The sequence below is a fragment of the Dasypus novemcinctus genome, chromosome 19 (assembly GCF_030445035.2).
Source record: "Dasypus novemcinctus isolate mDasNov1 chromosome 19, mDasNov1.1.hap2, whole genome shotgun sequence".
NCBI lineage: Eukaryota > Metazoa > Chordata > Mammalia > Cingulata > Dasypodidae > Dasypus > Dasypus novemcinctus.
In genome coordinates this window covers 69,365,679-69,378,772 of record NC_080691.1, presented here as the reverse complement: position 1 = coordinate 69,378,772, position 13,094 = coordinate 69,365,679, and the positions used below count along the sequence as shown (strand labels likewise).

The 13,094-nt window shown below is 40.8% G+C and overlaps 1 pseudogene; it reads left to right on the top strand.

Annotated features, from left to right (window-relative positions):
• The first annotated feature begins 807 nt into the window (after window positions 1-807).
• LOC139436957 (etoposide-induced protein 2.4 homolog) overlaps window positions 808-13,094 on the top strand; it is a 48,868-nt pseudogene continuing 36,581 nt past the window's right edge.

The window sequence follows — 13,094 nt, the reverse complement described above, 5'->3', positions numbered from 1 at the left end:
TAAGGTAGATGGATATATGCAGAGATGAATGGATCAAAGTCATGTGAGGAGACTGATGATGAGCAGGGTTGACCGGCCCCAATAGCACAGTTGTGACATGTCAAATGATGTATTGGCAGATTTGGTGGTCAGATGGGAGGGCACACACATGTCCTTTCTGACTCCCAGAGAGGATTATACCAGCAATAGGAGTAATGAAAACATGTAACGACTCTAACAATTTACTTAAATTTCACACATGAAGTTGCAACTGAGAAATGACATCAACAGAGTGGAAAAGTGGCACCAATATCCTTTTATCCACTGATAAATAAAAAAATTAAATAAAATCCATTGTAATCAACCTTGTCAGGGAATAGATACATATTATATACATGTGCATTATATGTACATATAATATGTATGTAAAAATACATACATATATGCATACATACACACACATATATATATAATCCCTGGAGTTAGAAGCACAATGAACATATTCCCAGAGTCATTCTTGATCCTTGGCCACATGTGACTCCCCATTCAACACATTACTTGTCTGGAAGTAAAGGGACCTGGGTTTGATGAGAGGCACTCCAGGGAGAAGATTGTGTTTTTCAAAGACTGAGACAGCCACTCTTCCCATTGTGCTCCTAAGACAAGGACCACCCCTCTTTTCCTTTCATTTTACATGCACAGTTGCCTCTCAGATGCAAATAACCAAACAGGTGAACAGTGGAAACCAGAGCAAACATTTACTTAAATTCAGGTTCCTCTTCAGTCTGGAAAATAATCCTTGGACACGTGGACCTCATCCATGAGAACATGAAAGCCTTGTGGTTCTTCCTTTTTCTGGTGGCAACTCCCAGATGTGAGTGTGTCAGGACTCAGACATGAAGGTAATAGGATGATATATCTGAGCACAGGACTCACTGTGTTTATTCTTGCCCTCAGGTGACCTGTCCCAGGTGCAGCTGCAAGAATCAGGACCTGGCTTGGTGAAGCCCTCCCAGACCCTGTTGCTCACCTGTAAAGTCTCTGCATTCTCTTTAACTGGCTATTACATGCATTGGATCCACCAGGCTCCAGGAAAGGAGCTGGGTAAGTCAGCACAATAATTAATAGTGGGAGGTGGGGCAAGATGGTGTCTGAGTGAGTGCACCTCGTAATCTCTCCGGCAATGAAGCAACTGAGTAGGGTTGGAGTCCTGCTGGACCGGGCTGTTTTGGGTGCTTGTAGGGCAGGAGGTGTCTGGATGTCGATTTAGTGAGACGGTGGTGGAGGAAATTCTTGCGAGAGGAGGAATTTTGGCTTTCTGACAAGGAGGTCAGAGGTTCTGGCTGGAGCCCCTCCCCCTAGGGTTGGTAGCCGGGTGACAGTGATGCCTGGTATCCTTGTTGTGTGGGGTGTTCCCAAACCCTGAGTGGGCTGTTTTGGGGGCTTGCAGGGCAGGAAGTGTCTGGATGTCGATTTGGTGAGACAGTGGCAGAGGAGATTCTTGCAAGAGGTGGAACTTTCAGTTTCTGACATGGAGGTCAGAAGTTCCAGGCAGAACCCCTCCCCTTAGGGTTGGTGGTCCCTGAAATATTTGTAGGGCAGCAGCACCCCCAGCGGGTTGTTCCGGGGACTTGAAGGGCAGGAGGTGTCTGGATGTCGATTTGGTGAGACAGTGACAGAAGAGATTCTTGCGAGAGGTGGAATTTTGGGTTTCTGACATGGAGGTCAGAAGTTCTAGGTGGAACCCCTCCACTTAGAGCTGGTGGCCCATCCGTGGCAGTCCCTGAAATTTTTGTAGTGCAGCAGTGCCCACAGTGGGCTGTTTCAGGGGCTTGCAGGGCAGGAAGTATCTGGATGTCGATTTGGTGAGACAGTGACAAGAGATTGTTGTGAGAGGTGGAATTTTGGGTTTCTGACATGGAGATCAGAGGGTCCAGGTGGGACCCCTCCCCCTAGGGCTGGTGCCCAGCTTTGGGGATCCCTGAAGGCTGTGTTGTGCTGCGGTGCTCCCAGGCCCCCTGTTAACCGGATGTGTGGTTCCCAGGTCTGAGTCCTGTAAACACTGGTGGCCCACGCTCCAGAGAATCACACACCTTGAGTCTGCATTGTCACAGACTTCCCATCCCTGAATCCACTGTGCCCAGAGGTCCATCTGAGACCCTTGATTACCCTAGCCCTCAGCATTTGTGGGTTTTTTTTTCTTGTCTTGTTTGCTAATATTGCATTGTCTCATGGTCTTTTCTCCCATTTTCTCCCCTAAGGTCCTTCTTCATTTATTTAGTTTTTTTCTCCATCTCTTTATCCTGCTTGTTTCCCCCCCCCTTTTCTTTGCCCACCCTTTTTCTCTTCTCTTTTTTTCCCTTCTCTCTCTCTTTCTTCTTCTTTTCTTTTCTTTTCTTTATATAATAGGTGCTGCAGGGAGTGCTTCACTTTTGCTGTGTTTCCTCATCCTCCATTTCCTCTTTCCCATGTGAATTCATTTTGGCCACCTACACTATCCCCTTTCCCCCACATCTTGCCATCATCCATTATCTACTGTTTCTCTCACATTCCACCTCCATTTTTGGGCCTCCAATTTGTCTGACTTTTAATTTCCAATACCTCTGTTCTGTTTTCTGTCTTTTATTCATTCTTGATATTATTGTCTTTCTTTTCTCTTTCCCTCTATCATGAAAACACTGGCTTTTAAATTCATACTATATTTCTCCTCATATTCAGTTGACTGTCTCATTATAGGTACTCTACTTACAGCTATAACCCTACAAAACTCACATGAGACTAATACCCATTCTCCCAGAGCTCACATTTTAGTTCTGTTAACATTTATTACCAATACTACTTTATACATTTTCTTTTCTTACTCACTTTGCATTCGCTGGCCCTAATATTTTCTTTCAAAGTGAACTTAGCCAGCAACAAGAAAATAGAGTAAGAAGAACAAAGTAACAAAGAGAAGACATAACACCTATGCACGAACAACAACTAATTAATCCCCAAGACTAGACAAAGAAGCTAAGGAACTGATTAAACCCATCCAGATAAAATGATGACCAGACAGCAACAAAAAACTACAAACCAAACCAATAATCAGGAAAATATGGCTGAATCCAATGAACACACTAAACACAAGGAAGGGGAGCAGAACTTCAGACAAGTAATTAAAGATCTCAAAACATATATTAGAGACCAACTTAATGAAGTAAAGGAAGAGATTAACAATATGAAGAAAACACTTGGAGAGGAAATTGCAGACATATGCAAAAAGATAACAGATACGAACACCACAGTTCAAGAAATAAAAAATACACACTCAGCAAATAGCAGCAGATTAGAAGAGGCAGAGGAGAGAATTAGTGGCGTGGAAGACAGTACATCTGAAATCAATCAGATAGTAGAACTGAGTGATAAAAAGATAGAAAAAATCCAGCTAGGACTTAGAGACCTGAATGACAATACAAAATGCACAAACATATGTATTATAGGCATCCCAGAAGGAGAAGAGAAGGGAAAGGGGACAGAAGGTGTGTTGGAGGAAATAATGGCTGAAAACTTCCCAAATCTACTGAGGAAGATGGATGTACATGTCCAGGAGGCACAACACACCCCAAACACCATAAATCCCAACAGTCCCACCCCAAGACATATACTTGTCAAGTTATCCAATGCTCAAGACAAAAAGAAAATTCTAAAGCATCAAGAGAAAAGAAAACCATCATGTACAAGGGAGGCTCCATAAGATTAAGTGCTGATTTCTCATCTGAAACCATGGAGGCAAGAAGGTAGTGTTATAGTCAAGGTATAGTCAAGGTACTAAAAGAAAAAATTTCCAACCAAGAATACTCTACCCAGCTAAACAAGCATTCAAAAATGATGGAGAGTTCAAAATATTCACAGATAAACAGAAATTAAAAGAGTATGCCAACAAGAACCCTGTCCTTCAAGAAATACTAAAGGGAGTTCTGCAGAAAGAAAGAAAAAAACAGGAGAGGCAGAGTTGGAGGAGAGTGTAAGAGCAACAAAAAAGACAAAAAGAGAAGGAAAAAAACTAAAATATGACAAACACAAGTCAAATCAAAATATGGCTAACATAAATAATTCCTTGAAAGTAATAACACTGAATGTCAATGGATTAAATTCACCTGTCAAAAGATTCAGACTGGGAGATTGGATAAGGAAATAGGACCTATTTATATGCTGTCTACAAGAAACACATCTTAGACCCAGGGATTCATGGAGGTTGAAATTGAATGGTTGGAAAACAATCTTACAAGCAAACAATAACAAAAAAAAGGCAGGAGTAGCTATATTATATCAGACAAAATAGACTTTAAATGTGGAACAATTGTGAGAGACAAAGAAGGATAATACATATTAGTGAAAGGGACAATCTTTCAAGAAGAATGAACAATCATAAACAGGTATGCTCCTAACAAGGGCACCTCCAAATACGTGAGGCAAACACTGGAAAAATGAAGTGAAAGAATAGATGCCACTACAATTATAGTGGGAGACTTTTAATACACTACTCTAAATTTGGACACAACATTTCAAAAGAGAATCACTAAAGAAAAAAAACATTGAACGGTATATTAGAGGAGTTGGATCTAATAGACATATACAGATCATTAAACACAAATACAGCAGGATATACATTTTTCTCAAGTGCACATGGATCATTCTCCAAGATAGACCATAAGCTAGGTCACAGAAAGATTGAAATCATACAAAATATTATCTCTGACCACAGTGGAGTGAAGCTGGAAATCTGCAAGGGCCAGAGGCCCAGATTTACACCAAGATATGGAAATTAAACAGCACACTCTTTGAAAAACAGTGGGTCAAAGAGGAAACCTCAAAAGGAATTAATTTTTTAAAAAAATGAATAAAAAAATAACAAACAAACAAACAAACAAAAGGAATTAATAACTACCTTGAAACTAATGAAAATGATAACACAACATACCAAAACTTATGGGATGCAGCAAAAGCAGTACTGAGAGGGAAATTTATAGCCATAAATTCATGCATCAAAAAAGAATAAAGATCCAAAATTGAAGAACTAACTGCACATTTGGAGGAATTAGTAAAAAACAACAAAGTAACCCCACAGGAAGAAGAAAGAAAGAGATAACAAAGATAAGAGCAGAACTAAATGAAATAGAAAATAAGAAAACACTTGAAAAGATAAACAAAACCAAGGGCCGGATCTTTGAGAAGATCAATAAAATTGACAAACCTTAGTGAGACTAACAAAGAACAAAAGAGAGAAGATGCAAATACACAAAATAAGAAATGAGAAAGGAGATAGCACCACTGACCCCACAAAAATAAAGACTATCATAAAAGGATACTTTGAAAAACTATATTCCAATAAAAATGAAAATTCAGAGGAAATGGACAAATTCCTAGAAACACATAAGCAGCCTCTATTGATGAAAGAAGAAACTGATGATCTCAACAAATGAATCACAAGTAAAGAGATAGAATCAGTCATTAAAAATCTCCCAACAAAGAAGAGTCCAGGGCCAAGTGGTTTCACAGGTGAATTCGACAAAACATTCTGGAAGGAATTAACACCAATCCTGCTAAAACTCTTCCAAAAAATTGAAACAGAAGGAACATTACCTAGCTCATTCTATGATGCCAACATTACCCTAGTACCAAAGCCAAACAAAGACACCACAAGAAAGGAAAATTACAGACTCATTTCTCTAATGAACCTGGACGCAAAAATCCTCAACAAAATACTTGCTAACCATATTCAACAACATATTAAGCAAATTATACACCATGACCAAGTGGGATTCATTCTGGGTATGCAAGGATTGTTTGACATAAGAACATCAATCAATGTAATATACCATATAAACAGGTTGAAGGAAAAAAATCAGATGATTATATCTATAGATGCAGAAAAAGCATTTGACAAAATACAGCCCCCTTTCTTGATAAAAACACTGCAAAATATCAAAATTCAAGGAAATTTTCTGAACACGATAAAGAGTATATATGAAAAACCCACAGCCAACATCATTTACAATGGTGAAATCCTATAATCCTTTCCTCTAAGATCAGGAACAAGACAAGGAGGCCCACTCTCACCTCTTCTATTTAACTTTGTCTTAGAAGTACTTGCTCGAGCACTGAGGCAAGAACCAGATATAAAAGACATTCAAATTGGAAAGGAAGAAGTCAAAATTTCATTATTTGCAGATGACATGATCCTATACATAGAAAACCCTGAGAGGTCTACAACAAAGCGTCTATAACTCACAAATGAGTTTCGTAAAGTTGCAGATTATAAGATCAATGGGCAAAAATCAGTAGAATTTCTGTACACCAATAATAAGCAAAGTCAGGAGGAAATCAAGAAACAATTACGATTTACAATAGTCAATAAAAAAATAAAAAACCTAGGAATGAATTTAACTAAAGATGTAAAAAACTTATACACAGAGAACTACACAACACTGTTCAAGGAAATCAAAGAAGACCTAAATAAATAGAAGAATATTCCCTGTTCATGGAAAGGATGACTAAATATTATTAAGATGTGTATCCTTCCAAATCTGATCTCCACATTCAATGCAATCCCAATAAAAATCAACACAGCATCTTTAAGGAACTAGAAACTAGCTATGAAATTTATTTGGAAAGGAAAGAGGCCCCGAATAGCCAAAGACATATGGAAAAAGAAAAATGAAATTGGAGGAATCACACTACCTGACTTCAAAACATACTACAAAGCTACAGTAGTGAAAACAGCATGGTATTGGCATAAGGAGAGACACACAGACCAATGGAATCGAATTGAAAGTTCTGATATAGAACCTCATATATATAGCCATATAATATTCGATAAAGCCACCAAACCCTCTCAACTGGGGGAGAATGGCCTATTCAACAAATGGTGCCTGGAGAACTGGATAGCTATATGTAAAAGAATGAAAGAGGATTACCAACTCACACCTCATACAAAAATCAACTCAAGATGGATCAAAGACCTAAATGTAAGAGCCAAGACCATAAAGACTTTGGAAAGCAGTGTAGGGAAGCATATACAAGACCTTGTAATAGCAAATGCCTTCATGAACTTCACACTAAAAGCACGAGCAGCAAAAGAACAAATAGATAAATGGGACTTCCTCAAAATTAAAGCCTTCTGCACCTCAAAGGAGTTTGTCAAACAAGTGAAAAGAGAGCCTACACAATGGGAGAAAATATTTGGTAACCATATATTGGATAGAAGACTTATAACCTGAATATATAATGAACTCCTATATCTTGAGAATAGATAAACAACCCATTTAAAAAATTGGAAAAAGATTTTAACAGACACTTCTCGATAGAAGACATACAAATGGCTAAAAGTCACATGAGAAAATGCTCCAAATCTCTAGCTATCATGGAAATTCAAATCAAAACTACAATAAGATACCATCTCACTCCCATAAGATTGGCAGCTATGAAAAATACAGAAGACTACAAATGCTGGAGAGGATGTGGAGGAATGGGAACACTCATCCACTGATGGTGGTAATGCAGAGGGATCTAGATATTCTGGAGGGCAGTTTGGCGGTTTCTCAAAAAACTAGCCAGAGATTTGCCATATCACCCAGCAATTCCACTTCTGGGTATATACCCAGCAGAACTGAAAACAATGACACAAACTGATATATTCACACCAATGTTCGTAGCAGCATTGCTCACTATTGCCAAAAGTTGGAATCAACCAAAATGCCCATCAACAGATGAATGGATAAATAAAATGTGGTATATACATACAATGGAATACTACTCAGCTTTAAGAATGAATACACTACAAACACACATGATAACATGGATGAATCTTGAGAACCTTATGTTGAGTGAAGCAACCCAGGCATTGAAGGACAAATGCTATGATATGGTATGAAATAAGTAAACCAAGCTACCTCAGAGAGCTAGACTGAATGATAGGTTACTGGTAATTGGAGGTAGAGGAAGGATATAAGCTGACACCTACATGGGTGAAATCTATGATAAGCTAGAGGTAAGTATTTGTACAAGGAAGGGATAAAGTGGGGGCATAGGGTTACCTTTGGGTGGGGCTTTGCGGGCTTGAGGGGAGTTAGGGATGGGAGGATGGGTAATATTGCCCATGAAAGTGGGGGGAGGGTGGGGCAACATACGGACATAGGAAATTGTCAGGTATTCGGTTGAGAGTATAATGCTGAGAAAATTTTTTTCAAAAAATATAATAAGTAAAGTTACCTGTTTAAAATGCTTAAAGGGGATAATATGACACAGGACAGGCTCCTAGGGAATATGTGAATGCTCATTTTGCCAAAGTGGGTTATATCATTAGATAGAGACCCATATAATGCAAGTGAAGGTATACCCACCTCCTGGGGAGGACTGATGCCCTCAGATAGAGGGAATTGTATCTCTCAAGAGAAATGGTGGCTCCCAGTGCATTAGGGCAGTTGAGCATGTCAAGCCCTCAAGACTGTTGCAAGTATCTCTGAACATAGTCGTTCAAGCAGTGAAGATTGACTGTCACTGTGTGCCCTAAAGGGAGGGGGAAATAGACATTGAATAGATGGAACCAATGTAACTGTGTGGGCAATAGAAGTATTCCACAAGAGTATGCAAGGATGGATATAAGACATGTAAAATTACATGAAAAATATATAGGGGCTGATAGACTAAAATGTAAATCATAATGTAAAACATAATATCTAAAAATTTAGAAAATCATATAGTCTAAAATATAAACCACAATGTAAACTCAAATGTTACCTTGTTTGAAAGCTATTGTCTCAATATCTGTACATCAGTTTCAGTAAATATAGTGTGAATATGTAAAAAGATTATTGCTGTGGAAGGGAAAAGGTTTTATGTTGGATATGTGGGAGTACTGTATATTATATATATGAACTACTGTGATCTAAAACTCTTGTGAAGATAAGCTTAATAATTAGAAAAAAGAAAAGAAAAAGATAGGATGTAGACACTGAGGAAAAGACAAAAGTAGTTACCTTGCCAATTTGCATACAGGGCAACACTTATTGCAGTGATGGAAGGCAAAACATCAAAAACAAAGCTTTTGCATTTTTAAATTTTTTGATACCCCAATTTATTTTTCCCTTAAATTTTCCAAATTAATATGTATTCTATATCTAACCTTTAAACTCATTGCTATATTCCATTTTACTATTAATGGAACCTGGCAATATATTGGGCTTCACTTTTCAGGAAGTTTGGATCACAGAGAGGTTCAACAATGGCAGCGAAGGAATACTGGTATAGGATGTTATTGACAGGCGACACATGGTTGGCAGGGAGTTCTCTGGGGCATATATCCAGGGTACATAAAAATGCTTGGATATTTTCATAGTGGATCCAATTAAAAACAACAACTGAGGGAGTGCTGAGTTCCTAGCCATGGGAGCTCTATCACAGTCCCTAAAAGAACAGCAACAATCCTCCAAGTGCAACGGCAAAGACCAAAAAAGAAGGAAGGTCCAACAATGAGCCCTTGATACTAATGACAATGCTTGTGAGCCTATGCACCTGAAATAAGAAAAAGGCCTAGAGCTGTAGGGTGCCTAAGAGTTACCTCTTTGGATCAATAAAATGTGGTATATACACACAATGGAATACTACTCGGCTGTAAGAACAAACACACTACAAACACATGTGATAACATGGATGAATCTTGAGAACCTTATGTTGAGTGAAGCAACCCAGACATTAAAGGACAAATACTACATGACCTCAATGATTTGAAATAACCAAGCTGCCCTAGATAGCAAGAGATTGAATGATAGGCTTACAGGAAATCGGAGGGTGGAGGAAGGATGTAAGCCGATGTCTACAGGGGTGGAATTTAAGACGAGATGGTGGTAAGTATGAACACAAAGAAGAGATAAAAGGGGGGCAGGGGTTGCCTTTGGTTGGGGCTTTGCGGGTTTGAGGGAGGCTGGGGATGGGCGGATGGGTAACATTGCCCAAAAGTGGGGGGAGGGAGGGGTAGCATACGAACACAGGAGAGGGTCAGGTGTTGGTGGAGAGTAAAATGCCGAGAAAATCATATCAAAATACAATAAAGAGGGTTACCTGTTTAGAATGCTCGGAGGGGAGGGTCTGATGCAGGACGGGCTCCTGGGGAATGTCCAAATGCTCATTCTGCCAGAGTGGGTGACACCATGGGGTAGAAACCCAAGTAGTGAGAGTGGGGGTGGACCCACATCCTGGGGAGGACTAATGCCATCAAATAGAGGGAACTGTATCCCTCGAGAGAAACGGTGGCTCCCAGGGCATTGGGGCAGTTGAGCAAGTTAGACCCTGAACACTATTCCATCTATATCTGGAAGTGGCTCCTCGGGAAACGGAGGCTGGCTGTCACTGTGGGCACCAAGGTGGAAGGGAAAATGGATGTTAAATGTGTGTAACCAAGGTAAATGGGGGGTAAGAGAGGAGTTTCGTGAGAGTACACAAGGATGGATATAAAACATGTAATATTACAGCATAACATATAGGAGATGACAGACTGATAATGTAAACCATAATGTAAAACATAGGATAACTAAGAATGTAAAAAACTGTGTATCCTAAAGTATGCACCACAATGTAAGCACAAATGTCACCTTGTTTGAAAGCTATTGTCTCAGACTCTGTACATTACGTTAAGTAAATATGATGTGAATAGGGTGTAAAAGTATCACTGTGGAAGGGAAAGGTTTTGTGGTGGATGTATGGGAGTGCTGTATACTATATATATGCATTGCTGTGGTCTAGGGCTCCTGTGAAGAGAAGCTCAATAATTAGGGGGGGGGGGGGGAAAGATAGGATGTAGAATTTTTTCCAAGTCAACACGTATTCTTTATATAACCTTTAAACCCATAGCTATATGCCATTTCCTAGTAAGGGACCCTGACATTATATTGGGCTTCAAATTTCAGGGAGTTCTGGACCACAGAGTGGTTCAACAAAGGCAATGGAGGAATACTGGTATGGGATACCATTGACAGGGGATATATGGCTGACAGGGAGCTGTACAGAACATATGTCCAGGGTGCATGGCAATGTTTGGATATACTCATAGTGGCAACAATTAAAAACCACAGCAGGGGGGGTACTGGGTTCCTGGCCAGTGGTGCTCTGTTGTGGTCCCTAGGGGAGCAGCGACAGTCTCCCAGGTGCAGCGGCGGGGACCGGGAGGGAGTGAGGGTTCAACAGTGAGCCCATGACGCTAATGACTATGCTTGGGAGCTGATAAGCCTAAAATAAGAACAAGGCCTAGAGCAGCATTGTGCCTGGGAATTTCCTCCTGTCAGCCTTCATGTTACTCAAATGTGGCCAGTCTCGAAGCCAAACTCAGCATGTAAATGCAATGCCTTCCCCCCAGCGTGGGACATGACACCCAGGGATGAGCCTCCCTGGCACCGAGGGACCACTATCAACTACCAACTGATGATGCAACTGGAAAATGACCTCATACGGAAGGTTCAACGCGGATCAGCAGAATATCCCTGCCTACATAAAATAACATGACTTTAAAATGCTGTTTGACCTAATGTAAGGGGGAAATGGAAAGGAGAAATGAGTTTATATGGCTACGAGTCTCTAAAAAAGAGTCTGGAGGCTGTCAGAAGGATTGCCCTTATGCACAACTGAGCAGAGTCAGAGAGACAGATAAAGCAGATACAACCCCCAGATATCGGTTCCTTCGAGGGCTAAAGAGACCCATGGGAGTTATGGTCATGGCTGATGGGGTTAACTACCAGGTCAGATGGCCCCTCTTTGGAACTGGTGTTTATGTGTGACGAATCTGGACTCAGATGGGATCTCTCTTCATAAGACTTTCATGCTAATGTGCTGGAGGTGCAGTTAGTGTCGGGGTTTAAGATATATTTAGGGGATTTGAATCTCTGGACTGACAATGTGATAGCCAGGTCCTGAGCCTCAACAGACTCCAGCACCTACAATCTGACTTATTGGGCTCACCACACTCAGCTAAGATGGAGTTGAAGAAGGACAACCACCACACCATGGAGCCTAGAGTGATTACAACTGAAAGTGGGAGGATTGCATCCAGCATCCAGGTGGAATCTGAGCCTCCTATTGACATAGAGGTGCAATGGACACAACCAATCCAATGTCCACATAGAAAAGGTGGCATTGGATTGAGAAAAGTGGACATGATGGCTGATGGGTATGGGGAAAGGCAGGAAGAGATGAGAGGTGGAGGCGTCTTCGGGACATGGAGCTGCCCTGGTTGGTGCTTCAGAGGTAATCACCGGACATTGTAAATCCTCACAGGGCCCACTGGATGGAATGGGGGAGAGTGTGGGCCATGGTGTGAACCGTTGACCATGGGGTGTGGGGGTGCCCAGAGATATACTTGCCAAATGCAATGGCTGTGTCATGATGATGGGAGGGAGTGTTGCTGAGGGGGGGGAGAGGTGGGGTGGGGGAGGTAGGGTTCAATGGGACCTCATATATATATTTTTTAATGTAATATTATTACAAAGTAAATAAAAAAAAAAAAAAAAAGAGTTACCTCTTGAGAGCCTGCATGTTGCTCAAATGTGGCCAGTCTCAAAGCCAAACTCAGCATGTAAATGCGTTGCCTTCTCCCCAGCGTGGGACATGACTCCCAGGGTTGAGGTTCCCTGGTGCTGAGGGATTACTACCAAGTACCAGCTAATGATGTAACTAGAAAATGAATACAAGGGTCAACTCAGACCAGTAGAATATCTCAATCTACATATAATACCAGGAGTTAAAAATGCTTTTTGACCTGAATAGAAAGGGGAAATGGAAAGGACTAATGAGTTTATATGGCTATGAGTCTCCAAAAAGAGCCAGGAGGTTTTCAGAGGGGTTGCCCTTATGCACACCTCAGCAGAGTCCCAGAGACAGATAAAGTAGATACAACCCCGGGTATTGGTTTTTCTGAGGGCTACAGAGACCCACAGGTTCTATGGTCATGGCAGATGGAGTTCAGTGCCATGTCAGCTGGCCCTACTTTGGAGTTTGTTTTTCTGTGTGATGGAGATGGACTCAGATGTGATCTTTGTCCACAAGTCTCCCCTGTTACTTTTACCGGAACTAGTTGGTGCTGGCGT